At 51.2% G+C, this 17554-nt stretch overlaps 2 long non-coding RNA genes across 3 annotated transcripts; both read right to left on the minus strand.

Moving 5' to 3' along the window:
* Positions 1-1998: 1998 nt before the first annotated feature.
* On the minus strand, positions 1999-6506 carry LOC128900801 (uncharacterized). 2 transcript variants are annotated; one of them, XR_008463362.1, is made up of 7 exons: positions 6438-6506; positions 6257-6336; positions 5539-5592; positions 4106-4168; positions 3646-3701; positions 3397-3559; positions 1999-3288 (listed from the first exon to the last, which is right to left on the minus strand). It is a non-coding gene; the product is annotated as an uncharacterized LOC128900801 (long non-coding RNA). The 2 variants fall into 2 exon arrangements; XR_008463363.1 differs by lacking the exon at positions 3646-3701 and having other exon boundaries at positions 2000-3288.
* Positions 6507-8776: 2270 nt separating this feature from the next.
* LOC128900745 (uncharacterized) lies at positions 8777-14156 on the minus strand. The gene is made up of 5 exons (XR_008463359.1): positions 13842-14156; positions 12644-12715; positions 11326-11422; positions 10771-10899; positions 8777-9620 (listed from the first exon to the last, which is right to left on the minus strand). It is a non-coding gene; the product is annotated as an uncharacterized LOC128900745 (long non-coding RNA).
* Between the last annotated feature and the right edge of the window lie 3398 nt (positions 14157-17554).

Below are 17554 nucleotides of genomic sequence, written 5' to 3' on the forward strand. Positions count from 1 at the left end.
ACATGCCTGTGGAACCCCCTTTGTGTCACTCTTCAGCCAGCTCCAGCAGGCAGCTGTGCCCAGGCAGGCCCCTCGGCACAGCAGAGCCAGCTGCGACCTCAGCCTCACTGGCTGAACCTGAGCCTGGCCCAGCCCAGCCCATCCTCCCCTCATGGGTCTCACCTGGGCTGCCTCAGCCCCAGCTGGAGCCCACTGGGAAGAGGGGCCATTGCCAAAGCCCCACAGCACATCACCCCCTCCCCTGAGCCTGTCCCCAGCAATGAGCTCTGCACCCTGGGGGCAGCAAGTGCCTCCAGGGGTGCAGAGGCGGCAGGAAGTGTTTATTCCTTAACGGAATAAACTAGAAAGAAATCCGGCAGTGAGTTGGCTACAAGGCTCAGTGCCCAAAGGCAGCAGGACAAAGGGACAAAAGGGAAGAAAAAAGAAAAAAAAACACAAGAGAGAGAAATAGAGGAGACAGATGGGGACCAGGGGAGAGAGGTGGAAGTAACCAGCAGGATAAGACGAGACAACACACAGGAGCAGGGAAAAAGAAATATGATCAAGAAATACAAAATAGAAACGGGGACCCTGGCAGAAGTACACATTGAAAGGAAATTTTGAGAAGCGACAGGGTACAAGAAAAATAAGCAAAAAAAATGACAGGCAGATGCAGAAAAAAAAATGAAAAAAGTTACAGTGTGCTGAAAATAGAGGGGAGAATTGGGAATTATAGGCAGGGAGATGTCTAGGAGGAGATATAGACACTAAATTTTGAAAGGCATAGGATATGAGAATCCTAACGGAGACTTAAAAGTTAGGTATGCAGAAGTGCATAGAAAGAGATCGAGGAAGAGAATTATGAAAAGCAACAGGCTACAAGAACATGGGAAAGAAATTAAAATTAATTTGGGGAGACAGAGAGAGGGAAAAGTAGCAAGAAAATTTTAAAACGAACTGGGTTCAACAAACCTAACCAAGAATTTAAAAGAAAGGGATGGAAAGAGAGAGATAAAGTTTCAAAAGAGATTGGGTAAAAGAAACATAGTCAAGCATTAAAACACAAGGACACAAAGCTTAATAGAAGTAATCTGTGGTGGATTGACCTTGGCTGGCCCCTGGGTACCCACCCAGCCTCTCCATCATTGCCCTTCCTCAACGAGACAAGGGGAGAAGTTAAAATGAAAAAGCTTGTAGGTTGAGACAAGGACAAAGAGATCGCTCATAGTCACAAGAACAACAGACTCAACTTGGGGAAATTCACTTATTGTCAATCAAATAACAAGAAATAAGAACGAATTTAAAAAAAACACCTTCCCACCACCTCTCTCTTTTTCTGGGATCATCTTCACTCATGACTTCTCTACATCGTACCCCCGGACAATGTAGGTGTCAGGGAGTTGGGATTGTGGTCAGTTCATCTCGCATTGTCTCTGCTGCCGCTTCCTCCTCACACTCTTTTTCCACTCCAACAGCAGGGCCAACACGTGTTGCAGGGACTCTCTGCTCCACTCCTGGCCAGTGTTGCTGATGGGCTCAGCTTTGACCAGCAGCAGGTCCCCCTCTGAGCTGGCTGCACCCAACATGGGGGGAGCTTCTGGTGTCTTCTCACAGAACCCACCCCTGCCCCCTACAACTCAGCCAACAAAACCTTGTCACTTAAACCCAATGCAATAGCAATCTACTACAGGGAAGAGAAGGGGGGGGGGAAAACAGGGAAAGGGAGCCACAGGGGAAAGAAAACAGCTATGGGCTATGGATCAGACAGGAGGAAGCAACAGGGAGCTAGACAGAGAGAGAACTATGAAGGCAAAAATTGGCTATGGGACAGATCTTTTAATATGATAACATCCTTTATATAATATAGTAGATACAGGTTTTTGTTTTTAACTCCTTTTTATATACATACACTCATATTTTCCAATATGTATAAAAATGAGAAATTGTTCTTTATTTCAATGCCTCATACCCATATATACAGCTTTTATTTTATTTTTTTAAACACACGTTCCCCACATGAATTTTCAGGCATTTTTTGGGCTGTGAACTGCATCTTTTAGGGGGAACCCCATGGACACGTGCACACCCTCAAAAAGGTCTTGTTTTGCCTTAGAAATACCATCTGGAGTACAATTACAGTCTGACATTAAAAAAAAAAAAAACACACAACATACAAAGATTACACCCCACACAAAGCAGCCTTAGCATCTTCGTGATGCAGTCTGCTTCACTACTGCTGAACAGCCCCTCCCACATAGCTCTGCTCATCCCAAAACAACCCCATTAATTAAAGAGCTGCCCACACAACCTGCTGATGGCTACTTGATGGGAGTTGACTGTACCACCTTTGCCTCAACAGTCTTGGTAGATCAACAAACTAACCATAGACTCCTATTGATGTTCCACCTACCCCAGAGTTTACATGACCGGGCAGAGCAGCTCCGAGCCAAACACACACAAGCACAGACCAACATTACACAGAACACTACAAACAATGCACCTCACAAATGAGAGAAAACTCTCAGCAAGAAGGATGACACCAACATAAGCCACTGTCAGGCAAGAAGACCTGCAAGACCACAATGGTGACACGAGAAGGCTCTAGGGAAACCCCAATAAATGAGTACAATGTAATGGTCCAGGAAAACAAGTGACTCAAACTGAGATGTACGTGCAGGAAGCCTGGCTTCAAGACCTAAGAACTTAAGGATGCAGGGAAGAAGTCCCAGTCACTGAAAATGGATGGCTAGAGAACAGAGCTGCTCACGCAGCCAGGAACAATGCTGCAGTTGAGGACCACGCAGAAACTTCCCAGATGCAAGGCCGATCCACTGTTTAAGCTTATAATGCAAGAAAAGTGGGGCCTGACTGGGGCAGTGCCAATGAGTACTGGCATTCAAGACTCTTGGGATGGTGTCTGAAGTACAGGCTGTGCTCCTCAAGTGTAAAGAGAACATCGAGACCCAAGGAAGGTTTAGGACACAGAAGACAGACCACACAAACAACACAACAGATGCAGGCTGGAACCGCCCTGCCCGGCTCATGCTAGCATTGTGCTGAAGACTAATCCGCTCCCTTTACCTGCCCAAAGGGGATGGCTCCAGGACAGCCCTCTGCCCTTCTCTAACTTTAAGATGCCTCCCTGCAAATCACAAACTTTTCCCCTTCCAGCCCCTCCCCAGCCCTGGCCACTCAACTTAGCTTTCAGAGGGCTGGAGGTCTTAAATCCGATGTCGACAGAAAAAAAAAAAAACACAGCACATCGACTATCTGGGACATTCCTATAGTCACCAGGTTCATCATCATCATCTACAATTAAAGAAAACCAAACAGTGACAGCAAGAAGTTTCAGAGAGGCCACCGCCAACCTCTTCCACAATTTCCCCTTCCTCAAAAGCACAGTGGGATTCCACTCACCTGCTCCTTCCAGAGTCAAATGCTGTGGCCATCATTGCTTGAGATACCAAGAAACAAAATTACTGTTGCACATGTGAGAAATCACCAGCCACAAGCTCCTCCTCACTGCTGCCTCGGCTCACCTCTAATGCTCATCCACTTCCAAAGATGGCTCACAGGGCACCTGCAAAACCAGAAGATAAATAATTAACCAGGTTGCCGTATAATACTTCACTACTAAGACACCAATGTGGCCCACAACCGCCTCACCTTCTCAGCATGCTCATCAGCATGCGGCTTAGTCCCTCTGAGCCTGCGTCCTGCACCTAAAAAAAAAAAAGCCAACCAAAAGACATATGCTGACATACTGCCCGACACCTCAGCCTGCCTACAGCCATTCCTGTCTCCTGCTCCTTTACCCTGGCCTCTCGCCCACCTGCCCTCCATGGTTTTGGGCTGCTGCTTTGAGGCTTACAGACTACCTGTAAAACAGACACAAAGGACACTAAAAACTTCACCCACAATATAACATCTGACAAGAATTGCTGCTTCAGCCCACTATTCATTGACCACCTTGCCCAAGAGTCACATCCAGTGCCAATATCCTGCTTTACTCATCACTTCATACCTTCAAAATGAAAAAAAAAACACCCACACCCCACCACCAAGCCATAATAAAATGACATAGCCACCAGTCACATCTTCCCTCCAGCACCGTGAGCTGACCCACCTTCTTACAGGGTCCCGCTTGCCTTCTCCATGACTCTTTGGTGCACATCTTGTCCCTCTGCATCTGAAAAAAAAAAAATCAGTAAACAAGTCACCCAGATGCTGATCAGTAGCTGAATGATTCCAGGGGTCTTGTTTCCATTTAGGAATATCATCTAGGCTCCAACTACAGCCTCCATTAAAAAAAAATTGGACCCAGCGTTAATCCCCACACATACAAGCCTTAACACCTTCAATCTGCTTCACTACTGCCAAACAGGCCCTCCCAGGAGGCTCCAATCATCCCCATAAAACACTATGGAAATGACTGTCCCTGCCAATGGCTGCTTGATCCCAGATGACTGTACAACCTTTGGCTAAACAGTCTTGGCAGATCAACATATTACCCATAGACTGTTATTGCTGTTCCACCTACCCCTGACCCTACACCCCCAGGCAGGGCAGCTCCACGCCAAACACACCCACGTGCAGCCCAACACCACACAGCACTATAGACAACAATGTGACTCCAAGATGAGAGAAAACTCTCCACAAGAAGAATAACTTTCAGACAAGAGACGCGTTGGGCAAGACGACTGATGGCCACAGCACAGACGTGAGGAGGCTCTGTGGCAAAGTTGTAAAAATCATAAAAGAGTCAAATGTAACAGCCCATTCCAAGAAGTTCCTGTCCAAATGGAGATGACATATGTGCAGGAAGCCTGGCTTCAAGACCTGAGAATGTAAGGATGCAGGGAAGAAATCCCAGTTCATAAAAGCAGATGCTAGAGCTGCTATAGCTCAGAGAACAGAGCTGCTCATGCAGCCATGAACAATGCCGCAGAAGAGGACCATCCAGAAACTTCCAAGAGGCAAGTCCGATCTGCACTTTAAAATTGTTATGCAAGAATTGCCCATTGGGCACTCTGACAATTAGCACAGGCATTCGAGACTCTACAGGGGCTGCCCAAGGCACATGCTGTGCCCCTTGAGTGCAAAGAGAAACGAGGATATCAAAACCTAAGGAAAGTCCAAGACACAGAAGACAGAGCACACAAACTACACAACAACAGACACAGGCCAGAACTGCCCTGCCCAGCACACACTAGCTTTGTGCTGAAGAGTAACGCACTCCCTTTACCTACTCAGAGGAGACTCCTCCTGGATAGCCCTCTGCTCTACCCTGACTTGAAAACTCCTCCCTGAAACTGTCAACCTTGGCCCCCCTCCAGCGCCTGTGCCTCTACTTAGCTTTCAGACAGCCAGGGGTCTGAATTCATCTTTGACAAAAAACCCACAACAAACAGCTAACTGATGTGTTCCTGCAGTCACCACGTTCCTCTTCATCTGTAAAACAAAAAGAAACCATGGCTCCAGCAGTGACCACCCTGATAGTAGAGGCCAACCTCTTCTACAGCACCCTCCTCCTCAGAGGTGCCATGGCAATCCGCTCACCTGTTTCACGCTGATTCCAGAGTCAGAGGCTGCAGCAACAATTATTTATGACACCTAAGATACCAACAAACACAAAATTACCATTGCATTTCTGTGAAATCACCGGTCCCATGCTCCTCCTCAATACTATCCAGCTCACCTCAAATGCAAGGGACTAGAACAGACCAGACCCTCTTGACACCCAAATCCAAATGCAAAACCGATATGACAAAGACTGATGAACCTGCCTCCATTTCCTAGCCAACCCCCAGCACCAAAACTTTTAGAAACCTCATCTCCTCAACTGTCAGGGAAGGACCCACGCTTCTTCTTGACAGCTCCCATTCTATATTTGCAACCCTGAAACCCCTGTGTCAGCCACTCCTCAGGAGCTGCTCTTCTGAGCCATGCCCTGTGTTCAGCAGGCACCTCTTATCTTCTGTCTTCCCACAGACTCTGGGCTCTGCTATGGACCCACAAAATAAGTAATGCCCTGACACGATCTATGAGGGGCCTGCTGCAAGCTGCAAAAACTCTAGGGACACCACGGCACTCTTTGGGCAATGGGGAAAGGTGATGAGCCATGCCATACCCTGAATGACACAATGCCTTACATCCCTGCTGCTTTCTTGAGAAGTGCTGAAGTACAATATGCAGATGCATACAAAATCCTCACCCTAACCCCTACAACATAATCTCGTCATCAACCCAATTAAGAGAAACAAGATCAGCAACTCACACAGCATACTGCAAAACCGGTGGAAAAAACCACAGGCCCATCTTCAATAAAGTCAGGAATTCTAGGAAAATGCAGCACTCCTAGAATAAAGAAAAGCACACTATTAAACCATCTAGACATCCCCTAAACACTCATCACAAAGTTACTGACCTGAAAAAAAGGAAACAAAAAAGCTGCATACCAGTCAACTTTCTACTATACAGGTGGCAGGATGTGTACTGGTCCTGAAGGTCTTAACTCAGCCTTCTTACCTCTGCCTCCCTAAATACCAAAACATGCCTGCCCGAAAGCTGCAGACAAGTGAAGGACCAGCAGAGCACTGACCCCAGAGGAGCCCAGCAGCAGAACAAGCTCCTGAGCCGAGCCTGTGGCTCATATACCCCGGGCCCCGCCCACTGCCATCGGGCCCCGCCCACTGCCATCAGGCCCCGTCCACCACCGTTCCCACAATCCCCTGGAGAAAGGGGCGGGGACAACCCCCCAGAAGACAAAAAGGTGGCCACAGGAGCAGGAGCTCCTTTTCTTATGCCTTAAGTTCCCAGCAGGCAAAGCAACAGTCATTTTTATTTCCATTGGGCACTTGCCTCTGGTGATTCTCTTACTGCTTTTGTTTGAGTTCTGTCTGCTTGTTGCTGTAAAGAAGAAAGTTCTGCAGGCATCACTTTATTTTTGCTATCTTCAGATATTTTTGTGGTTAATTGGTAATCGTGTTTTATGGTTTTAGAAGAGTGCTGGAAGCAGGTGATTTCCAGAAGACTGATGAGCACTTCCTGGATCCTGGAGGACTAAATCACCATGGAGAGGCGCGTCAGCGGACTGAGGGGGCGTCCTGAAGGACTAAAAGTGCCATAGAGAGGCGCGTCGGCTGACTGAGCGGTGTAACTGGAGGACTAAAGTGCCATGGAGAGGCGCGTGGGAGGACTGAGAGGGTTCCTGGAGGACTAAAGTGCTATAGAGACACGCGTGGGAGGACTGAGCGGGCACTTCCGGGCTCCTGGAGGACTAAAGTGCTGTGGAGACGAGCGTCGGCTGACTGAGCGGCGCCCTGGAGGACCAAAGTGCCATAGAGAGGCGCGTCGGCTGACTGAGCGGCGCCCTGGAGGACCAAAGTGCCATAGAGAGGCGCGTCGGCTGACTGAGCGGCGTAACTGGAGGACTAAAGTGCCATAGAGAGGCGCGTGGGCTGACTGAGCGGCGCCCTGGAGGACCAAAGTGCCATAGAGAGGCGCGTGGGCTGACTGAGCGGCGCCCTGGAGGACCAAAGTGCCGTAGAGAGGCGCGTCGGCTGACTGAGCGGCGCCCTGGAGGACCAAAGTGCCGTAGAGAGGCGCGTCGGCTGACTGCGCGGCGCCCGGGAGGACTAAAGTGCCATAGAGAGGCGCGTCGGCTGACTGAGCGGCGCCCTGGAGGACCAAAGTGCCATAGAGAGGCGCGTCGGCTGACTGAGCGGCGCCCTGGAGGACCAAAGTGCCATAGAGAGGCGCGTCGGCTGACTGAGCGGCGCCCTGGAGGACTAAAGTGCCATAGAGAGGCGCGTCGGCGGACTGAGCGGCGCCCTGGAGGACTAAAGTGCCATAGAGAGGCGCGTCGGCTGACTGAGCGGCGCCCTGGAGGACTAAAGTGCCATAGAGAGGCGCGTCGGCTGACTGAGCGGCGCCCTGGAGGACCAAAGTGCCATAGAGAGGCGCGTCGGCTGACTGAGCGGCGCCCTGGAGGACCAAAGTGCCATAGAGAGGCGCGTCGGCTGACTGAGCGGCGCCCTGGAGGACTAAAGTGCCATAGAGAGGCGCGTCGGCGGACTGAGCGGCGCCCTGGAGGACTAAAGTGCCATAGAGAGGCGCGTCGGCTGACTGAGCGGCGCCCTGGAGGACTAAAGTGCCATAGAGAGGCGCGTCGGCTGACTGAGCGGCGCCCTGGAGGACTAAAGTGCCATAGAGAGGCGCGTCGGCTGACTGAGGGGCCATGGAAATGGACAACGGGAAAACTGCCGGGCACTGGCGGGGGCGCGGTAACGCGTAAGAGCCGATACTGGAGCGCCGACGGCCGCTGTCGAGGCCGGGCGGGCGGCACCGATCGCGCTGCAGGTTGCGCGGAGCTCGACGGAGTCCCGGCGGTCCTGGTTCGCCCTCCGGCCGCGCTCTCGAGACCGGTCTCCGCGAAGCCGCGCATGCGCACGAGCTGCGGAACCAACGCACAGCGCCGCCGGGGGCGGGGCCAAGGCGGGCCGGAGGCGCGGCCACAGCGCACGGAGGAGCGCACACCTGCAGGACCCGCCTTCAGCCGCCGGGCGGCAGCACCCCCTTAGTTATTTACACATTATCTATGTAGGGAATTTATACCACCTGTTTGCACTTATGTAGAAAATCTGCTTAGACTTATACATTAACGATACAGAATATCTATTTAGACTGTCTGCTTACACATCTATTTTGACACTAATATCTTTTTATAAATAAGTTTTTTTTAATATTTTTATATTCTAGGATCTTTTGTATAACACAGAAGCACAGAATCATAGAATCCTTAGACATAGAGGTTTTTATTTTGAACTTATTTTACATACATAATATTATTTCTCAATGTATATATTTATCATATATAAATGAGAGATTGTTCTCTATTTCAGTGCCTCACGCCCATAGTTACAGGTTTTCATATTTTTTTAATGCATCCCAAGATTTTCAGACGTTTTGGGGCTGTGAACCACCTCTTTTGGGAGACCCTCACGTAACCCCACATCCCCCACTCACCTGCTCCTCTGCCGCATCATCGCTGCCCCAATGACATCGAGGTACCCCAAATTACATCATCACAACCCTGAGACACACAGACGTCCTTCTATTCACTCCAAAAAAATGCCCAAAACACCCAGACCCAGGGCTGGCCCCTTCCCCTCAGGGAGGCTCTGCCACCGGCTGCAAACCTGGGCTGGGGCATCTCTCGAGCAGCACGAGATGCCTACGACGAGGCACCTGGAAAACAAAAATCCCCAGTTATAGCTCAGCATCTTAAAAAATAGCCCAGAAGGGAGTAGAGGAATTCCGTCAGACCAAGGGACGGGACAGTCGCTGAGCTACAGGAGGATTCTGGGGAAGCAGCTCAGCTCCAAACACAGCACAGCCTGCAAAAGCCAGGATGCCATGACGTTCTTAGCGTAAGGGCGAACACTCTGGCCGGCGCTGGGAAACGCCTGGCCCCTTCCTCCCAGTGCGGCTGCAGGGAGATCACCCAGCGGGGTGACAGGAGCAGGCTGTGCTGTAACACCAGAATCGATGCTGACAGACCCACCGCCGCAGGTACAGCCCTCACACTGCCGCTGCCCACCTCGCTCGCTGGGTCAATGCAGCCGAGAAGGAAGGGTAAACTGTGAACAGCAGAAGGAACAATAAAGAACAAAGCTCGGTCATTCACGTTATGCTGAAAAGGTGTGCCTACATTTACATACACTCATTAAAAATACTTGTACTGTAGAAGTATTTGACTTTCCTCTGGCACTAATTTAGCTCGCACAGCTATGAATTGATACCATTACATTATCTCTCTCCAAAATACATAGCTATAATTTGACTATAGGATTTTTGTGTGCTACACAAGGAGGAGGGACGTCTGGCCAGCTGCACTGCCCAGGAGAGATGCTACTGGACTGCTGAGGAAACAGGCCACTGAAAGCCAGACAGAAATAAAGTGCTTCAGAGCACGCCGTCTAAATAGCAGGAAAAAAAAAAACAAACGTTATATTCAGTTGCCTCTCTTTTTAAAGCGTTAGAACAAATACCTATCTGCTTAAGGACACCTCCTAAATTGTATGCTACAGCTATACAGGCAGTTGCAGTTTAAACCATGCAAGCCAGTTTGCAAATCATAAAAATTTAACTTTTTTTTTTTTTTATAAGGTTTCATTTAGCACAGAAAAATCAGTGAGATAAAAGATCCCCCCAAACGGTTTTACCTTTGCGGGGGAAGGGGGAAATCAAATCTACATTGTATGCTACAGCTATACTGGCAGCTGCAGTTTAAACCATGCAAGTCAGTTTGCAAATCATACAATTTTAACTTTTTTGGTTTTCAAAGTTCCATTTAGCACAGAAAACCCAGTGAGATAAAAGATCCCCCATATGGTTTTAGGGGGCGGGGAGGGGGGGGATCAAATCCCCGGCGCTGCAATCCATCAGGCTACCAAAAAGACCGGCAGATTGGCTAATGCTTTTGTCTGTGTTGAACATGCAGAGCAATGTGTTTTTATGGTATCTCGACTGTTACAACCGAGAACCCAAAGACCGGCGATGCCACCAAACTGTTGGAAAATGTGCTGTGCTTGGGCCTTTGGAAGGAAATTTTTTTTCTTTTCCTTTTTTAGAAGGGAGCACAAAGGCTTGTTGCTGATGGGAATTCCATAAAATGCAACCGCTTTGAATGAACAACAGTCCCATTTTGGAAAAATCTCTTTCCAAGCAAAGTCAAAATGACACGCTGCAGGTTACAGACAAAGGACGTTATTGGAAGCCACAACTCACCAAAACCACATCAGGACTCGCCGTCAGCAGTTACGAGGCTGCTGACGCTTCGTGTCAAAGCCTGGAAAACATGCAGAAGCGACGCCGATTTGTCCTGTTTTGTCCATGTCTCTTCTTTGACCTGGATTGCTTTTAGGACAGATGCCGGTATCTCAGTGAGGTTCTTGAGTACCACCGTAAGATATTTTTAAAATTTATTGACTGAAAAAGCATTAAGCTTTTATCACAAAAACAAAGTCTGCTTCTTCTGAACACGCGAACTCTTATGAACAGTTTCTTCCCTCTTTTAGTACAAAATTATTTTCACAGTATCATTTAACAGTAAGCACACAGAAAGAGAAGATTATGCTCTCAGGAAGAGAAAAATAAACAGAGGGAAGTAAGCTTTGCACAGGCATAACATGCTCCAGAACAGACCTTATTTTACTTTTAGGATTTTGTTAAAATATTTCATAGAAGAACTATAGAAGGAGAGCTGGCACCTCCTTCGTGTTAACTTCAAAGTCCACACGACAAGGACCTTAGGAAAAAAGCAAACGCGCATCGGAGACGTACCACATACTCGCAGCGCACTCCGGATCCTTTCCATCTGTCCCGTACTGTCGTGGCAGAAGAAAGGGCGACCGCAGAAGAAACGCTGGCAGTTGACGTTCTGCCAAGAGAGGAAAAAACCCTTTAGCGTAAAGCTGGGTAGGAATCTAAAGCTCCCCTCTTTCGTGGAGGTTTGCAAGGACTACAGCCAAGCGGAGGAAAAAGTATTTGGCTTCATCTCTAGCACAGTTGTTGATACGGGACACTAGAGCTTTTGCATTTTTCAGACAAACCTGACTTTTTTTGACTCACTGGCAGCTTTGGTTGCCCTAGAGCCACTTTCCCAGATACACGCTGCGACAGACACAGACGCCTAAACACATTTTCTTCAGCCTATATAGAGACAGGGTTTCCTCACCCTACACATCCCGAGTTTTAAGATTTTTGTTAGAGGGTACAGCAACCCACCTCTCCTTCTAAACCGCCTCCTTGCAAAAATGCAGTGATTTCTTTCCAGGCCATTTCTCCCAATGGTCAAGATCTTTTCAAACTGCCATTGTGCCACCAAACCTGCTCAGGGTCCCTCCCAGCTTTTGGATGCCCTTGGATTTACCGGGCTCACGCTCACTTCCACCTCCCAGCAGCAAAAACACAGCACGCTCTCAGACCAGACTGCAACCCTGCGGGTGCCCGCACACACCCGGCTGCTTTGATGAGGAGCCCCTGAGCGTCCCAGTGAGCGCAGGCTGCACGCCCAAGGTCAGCTTCACCTGCACCCATTTCAGGGCATGTGGTTTCTGAAACTGCGAACTGAAAACCGCATCTTGACACTTGGCCACAGCAGAAGTGATCCACAACGAGAACTCCACAAAAACCTAGCAACGCAAATTGCAAACCCGCATCAAGGGAGAAAAATAAAACAGCTTCACCTGGTGCACAGGAAAGCAGCAGAGGGAGAAAAGGGTCAGCGTTCATAGCCCTTACAGAAAACAGGCATTCTTCTTCCACTCCTAAACCTGTCTGTTAGGTCTAAATATCACAGCACTACCATGGCCATACTGAGAACAGGGAAAAATGGCCCTGCTGCCAGACATTTACGGAGCAGGACACACAGACAGAGAGACTTCTTTTGCCATGCACAACCCTGAATTTCCTGAAAGTTTATGTTTAACAAAAACAACCACGTGTAACATACTGCCAAACAATATTTAGCAATTAAACTTTGATGTGTTGGACACACAATTTTGGGGGAACTTGCCATTTGCTTCCTGCTGCTGCTGTTGTTCTTCCTTCAGAAATTCTACTTGTAGCCACGTTATTCACTACCGGTTCAAGTATTTACCTTCCCGGTATTGCCAGCACTTTTACACAGGCACGTCACTTAATTGCTCTTCTAAAATTATCCAAATGAAACCTGTAGCCACAAAAGAGAAGTGACAAAGAAAAGGAGGTCAGTCAGCAAAAGAGCTCTGCAGGCTGCCATGTGCAACCAACAGTGCACTCTGTTTTTGAAAGCACACACACCCCCACAAAAGAAAACAAACAGACAAAAACCCCGGGACCTTGTATCTTTTCTGTCTCCCAGAGCTCGTCCCTGTCTTAGTGTATTGTCTCGCGAGAGCACAAAGCGCAGACGATCTGTATCCCAAGGACATTTGCACGTGACGAATACGAGTTCAGAAATAGTCCAGATCTCTAAAAGCGGTGTCATTTTTCTGGTATTAATAATCATAACTCAATTTTAGTCACTGGCACGTTTGGGAGGAAACTAATTAACTCTTAAACGTAGCCTCTCCTTGGGGGGAAAAGAGCGTGTTAGAGACTGGAAAAAAAAGAAAATTACGATTCGGAGCTCCCATCCATGAGGTAGCTGTGGGGACATTAATGAAAGTAAAGAGTAACAGCAGCAACATCCAGTGAAATTTGGCTTTCATTCTGACCGTGTACTTAAGAGACCCTCCGAATCTGAACCTCAGTCCTAGGAAGGACCAGGCCTTTTCTGGAACGACAAACTTTTTTTGCTTAAAAGTCCTAGACTGAAGGCTCCACAGAACAATGTGGATTGAGCCACAGAAAAACATGCCTTCCACAGTCAATCAATAATAATAAAAAAGTGTAAAAATCAAGCAACACATCGGTTTCCATCACGTTTCATTCATTACATTTCTACTGGCATCTAGGTGCTCAAACATTAACTAGATGGACACCACAGACTAGTAGAAATTGACTTATGCATAGGAAAAGAAAAGGCTATTTCCCACTTGCCCCTGGAACCAGTACGAACAGAAGAAAAACGCTTGACCCTAACAAAGGTAATTTACCAGAAGTGAAAGTTCAGGCTTTGATCCCAAAGGAAACCATTCCTAACTACCAAGGGACCAACTCAGGCAGGAGGCACACTCTGTTAATTGCAACTCCTCGTCAGCTTTTCTGCACCGGCTGCAAATTTGCCTTTTCTCCGGCTTTGACAGGGAGTATCTGTAGCATCCCTGAACTCACAAATGTGTCTCCCCGCTCCCCGAGCCCCACACGTGCATTACCTGAGCAGCAAGCAGAATGAGCCGTGCAGGATTTTCTTGCCGTGCCACAGAAGGTGACCCTGGGAAAAGAAGAGGAGAGAAATGAGCCTGTTTGTCACACACAGCCAACAGGGACGAGCCGAGGGACCCGCAACCCATACTGCCCTCGGAGCGGGGCCAGGACGGGACCCTCCGCGCAGAGAGAGGGGGCCTGGAGCAGATTTCATCTTGAATCCTGTTCCTGAGCCCAAAGCCACACAACTCCCTCTCTTTCTCAGCCCCAAAACCAGCCACACAAGCCTGTTCGCCAGACCGGGGAGCAGGAGACCTGGTCTCGGTGTCGGGCCCCAAACCGGCCCCCCCCACTCTGCTTCCTCCCTCCCTCTGCAGCCCCCCTGGGCGACGCTGAGGGAGCGCAGCTACTCCACAGCCCGGCACCCCCAGGGCCCCACGGGCATTTTGGGGGGAGCGCTGGGGAACTGCGGAGGGGCCGGCCCGGCGCCCCTGCGGGGCGGCAACAGCACAGCCCGGACACTGCTTTCTTACCGCCGTTCCGGGCTTCATTTCTCCGGCATCGCCAGCACCGCACCCTAAACCCCGCAGGCGGAAGGGACCCCGCGGGGAAGCGCGCCCAGCCATCCCCCTCCGACCCGACAATGCACCCCCTCAGGCCTCCCGGTCCCCCAGCCCCACTCAGGGCCCTCCCGGCCCCCCCATCAACCCTCGGGGACCCCTCAGGCCTTCCGCCGCTCGCCTTGACGCGATCCAGCTGCCTCACGACGTGCTCGCGGCGGCCGCGCGGGCCGGGCCCGGCCCCGTCCGCTGAGCCCAGCTTTCCCCCCGGACCGCCCCGCTCCGATTTCGAGCGGGCCCAGCCCGCCCATGGCGCACGCCTATTGGTCTTCGCTCTCCCCCCTTCCTCGGGCAGCCCCGCTCCATTGGCCCGTCGCCGCCGTCAATCCCCACCGGCGAGGCGATCCGGCCAAAGGGAGCGCAGCGCCCGCGCTCTGATTGGCCCATCCTCCCGCCCATCCGCCCACGAGCGATTGCCATGGTGAAGACGCCCCGGAGGGGGCGGGGGGTCGTCACCGTGGCAACGGGGCCGTGCAGCCGGGCCCGCCGGCGGGGAATTTACCCAAACGCGGCTTTTTCTCCTTAAAAACTGTTGAGCTGTTCGCAACAGCACAAAAGAATCCCATTTCGCGGACCGGCCCCCTCCGCAGTGCTCCCTGCGGTCCGGCGTTTCTAGGGCGAGCCGGGGTCCCGCAGGTTGGCGGTGGCACCGGCCGCTGCAGCTGCGTGTGGGCCAGCACCTGCATGGCGGGGCGGGAGGCAGTTCCGGGAGGCGGGGCCAAGGGGGCGGGAGGCGGGACCGGGGAGGTGCAGCTGAGGGGCAAAGAAGAGGAGGGCGGAAAGACGGAGCCAGGGGGCCCGCAGGCACCTCCCCAGCTGCAGTACCGGCTTTTGGTCAAAAAGTCTTGAGCTGGGACGACCAGTACCCCCAGTGCACAGCCGCACGCTGCGTTGTCCTTACGAGCATGAGGCGGTACTGCAGGCGGGGGGCCGCGCATGCGCAGTACAGCGGGCTCCACAGCGCTCACTGCTGGCGAGCAGAAGCCAGTACTGCAGCTCGGGGCGGGAGGCGGGACCGAGGAGGGTCCTATTTTCCCCAAACTGGTTTCCGGCTGCACAAATCGGGGTGGATTTGACTTTCCCGGGAGCCCGAAATTGGCATTTTTTTTTTTTTTGGCTTTCCTCCGCCGCCCAGGATGGTGCCCGGCAACAGCCCGTGCGGGGCCGGCGCTGCAGTACCGCGCTGGGGCCACGGGGGGGCAGCAGCAGCGAGCGTGCGGTGAGGCGTGGCCAGGGAGGGCTGGGGGCGTGGCCAAGACCGCCAGGGGGCAAGGCCATGGGAGTGGCAAGAGAGGGCAGGGGCGTGGCCAAGGAGGGCAGGGGCGTGGTCGAAAGGTGCAGGGGGCGTGGCCAGTGAGGGCAGGGGGCGATGATAACGCGGGGCGGGAGGCGTGGCCACAGCACACGCGCCGCTCCCCACCTACAAGAACGGCCGCCGGGCGGCAGCACCCCCTTAATTAACCCGCTCTTGGCGCTCATTAGGGTGATGAGCACTGACCGCTCTCAACCCGCTTTACTCCAGCCGGGGACCGGAACCACTTACCGGGCTGCGGGGCTCCCAGCTCTCGCTCCTGCCCGCACTCGCAGCCCTGGCAGCGACAGCCAGCGCCTCTACACCAAAAACCTGCGGAACAGGGGCTTTCACCCCGGAATGACCCCAGGGACGCTGCATCGCTCCAGGCGGGGCACCAGGGCCAGGGGGGTGGCAGCAGTGAGTCCGAAGAGGACCAGGGTGGGAGGCAGGGATGGCGCCTCATCCACAACAGAACACGGTGATAAACATTTTTATTTATTTTTTCCTTTGTGGCTGCACAAATACATATATAGCACAGACATTTACACTCATGTATCTATTTGCACATATATATTTAGGGAACTTACATCATCTATTTACATTTATATAGAAAACCTGTTTAGACTTAGATATGCTTAGGCTTATACATTAACACTTACGATATAGAATATCTATTTAGACTGTCTGCTTACACGTCTATTTTGACACTAATATATTTTCAATGCCTCATGCCCACAGTTAGATGTTTTAACAATTTTTTAATGCATCCCAGGAATGTTCAGACATTCTGGGGCCGTGACCCACATCTTTTGGGGGGAACTCCAGTAACCTCCGGAAAACCAGCAACAAAATAACAGTGTTATGAAGGTAACATTCATTTTCTAAACAGCTCAAAACCTTTCCATCCCCTGGAGCTACTTCAAGAAATATTAATAATTAAATAAAAAGTAAATAATGAAATAGATACAATATTTACAAATACATATACAAAATCCGTCACCGGCAGGCGCTGGGGAAGCTCCAGCCTGGACTCAGGAAGGGACGGGAACCGGATTCCAGAGCACACTGGTGGGGATCAAAGGCAGGTGAGCGGACAGGGTCTTCCACGGACGTCAGGCATTGCGGAAAGGGAGGGAAAGGGAGGGAAAGGGAGGGGAGGGCCCCTGGAGAAGGCCCTTTAACGGCCCGGTCCAGCCCCTTCGATCCCTCAGCTCTTGCACGCGCCACGGCAGGCGGGAGGGAGCACCCTATTGGTCAGCTTGGGTCACGTGACGCGTCCAGCCCTCCCCGCAGGTGGGGCGGACGCCCGAGGCACCTGCCGCCGGCCGCCACGGCAACGAGACAAGGCAGGACCCTCCGACGGCGGAGGCGGCCGGCGCCACTCCACACCCCACCCGGACGCCACCTTTTTCCGTTCTCCCCAGGGAAACCTGTTGCTTGTTCTCATGCTGTCGCGGGCAGAATGATTAACTTCAGTCGTAAGAGAGGAGTAGTGTAATGTTTATTAATATAAAAGAGTGTGTGTGAGCCGATGCAGGCAGGACACAGGAACATCCACAAAACCACAGGTGAAATGCAAAGAACAAGTTTAATCTCGACACCTCACAGACCGGGGAAAATCTGAAGCACCACCCGGGTAGAGGCACACAAGCAGGGGATGCGGGCACCGCGGAGTGAGAGAGTCCTTGTGAGCAAGGGCGCGTGTGGACTCCCTGTTCTCGCTGGTATCTAAAGGGTTCAAACAGGCACGGTTTTCCTGCTGTGCTTTGATCTTCAACAACAGGGCAGGATTCTCAAGAAGCTAGAT

This window comes from Rissa tridactyla, chromosome 22, assembly GCF_028500815.1.
Source record: "Rissa tridactyla isolate bRisTri1 chromosome 22, bRisTri1.patW.cur.20221130, whole genome shotgun sequence".
NCBI classification, from domain to species: Eukaryota; Metazoa; Chordata; class Aves; order Charadriiformes; family Laridae; genus Rissa; species Rissa tridactyla.